This window comes from Etheostoma spectabile, chromosome 4 (assembly GCF_008692095.1).
Source record: "Etheostoma spectabile isolate EspeVRDwgs_2016 chromosome 4, UIUC_Espe_1.0, whole genome shotgun sequence".
In the NCBI taxonomy this organism is placed as follows: domain Eukaryota; kingdom Metazoa; phylum Chordata; class Actinopteri; order Perciformes; family Percidae; genus Etheostoma; species Etheostoma spectabile.
Window position 1 is genome coordinate 33,089,429 of NC_045736.1, and position 1,426 is coordinate 33,090,854.

Genomic DNA, 1,426 nt, shown 5'->3' on the forward strand with positions numbered 1-1,426 from the left:
ACCAATCACATCGGTGTATCTGGTCACATCGGGTCTGGATTTCCAGGCTACTACAAAGGGCTTCTGAATCAAGAAATATTTAAGGCTCATTATTTTACCATTTCACACAAGAAAAAGCTCAAATTGTTGTTAAAAAAGGGCTATCTTTTAACCAATTTCCCCTGGAGTTCAGGTCTTTAACATTAGCATTTTAGGACAGAAGGTGTAAAAAATGGGAAGACAAACCCCTTTAACTAAATAATAAAAGACTAAAAAGTGAAACCACCGAGGCAAATGATAAAACTACCCCCGTCTGCATGTTACCACATTAGACACCCTGGTTTTCACTTAGGTTAAAAGGATATGTCACTTTTCTCAAATACTATATAAATGTTGTTTCTACATTTCATCAAATATCTACGTATACTAATTCATATTTTCTGTATAACTGAGTGAAATCAGTTTCCTTCTATAAAGATTCCCAGCAGCTGACAGTAAATGTTGTAGAAAACCACTTTAAAACACAAGTGATATATCCCTTTGAAGTCCATTTATGTTTCTGTGCTATATGTTTCTTTCATTGTCATATATTGATTGCAGAAAGATTCACATCTTCACAAACACAACTTTTTAACCCTTTTTCATACATTTCAAAGACTGTGATATGCCATTCCATGTCATTCTGGTTTCTTAAAGCAATATTCTACCTGTATGGAATAGCTTTTTTATATTACACTTTTACATTTAAATTCAGCTGTAAACCAAGGTGCACTTTTGTTCCTGCTTTTATTTTGAAGGCAAAACATTTTTTGTTTAAAAAGTTTAAACAAAAATTAAAAAAAAAGTTTAGTACTGCTCAAGTACCCATAAATATTCCACCTGAGTGAAATATCGCTTTATCTCGTGAAATATACATCCAATAACTTGTTTAAGACAATGATAAAAGAAAGAGCAGGAATGTTTTTTTTTTGTGTTTCCAAGGCGACTGCGCTGATATAATAGACCGGCAGATATGGGGATATTGCTGCAGCTGCGACTGCGTTGCAGCATTCATTTGTACATTCATTGAGTCTCTAAGTGAAATGCTACTGCTGTGTGTATATTGTATATTGTCTATATGAGTACATAAAGGGAAGCCTCTGCTCCAGCTGGGAGGAACACCTTTCAGTCTTTTTTTCTTCTTCAGTGGTCTGTTTGGGTGTAAACTCTCATTTTGCTCTATTTTCAGCTGCTTGTATTTGTGTGGTTTTCCCAGCGCTGGCAGCCTCCTGCCGTTGTGTTGTGCAGCAGCGCGACGTGTGTGATTAATGAGACTGAGCTCGGGGTCAGAACCCTGCACACGGCTGCCCAAGTGTCCTTGAGTAAAGCCCTGAATCCCAAGCAGCTGCAGGAACACTGCTGCAGTGACTGACCTCTGAACTTTGGGGGGGGGGGGGGGGGGGGGGGG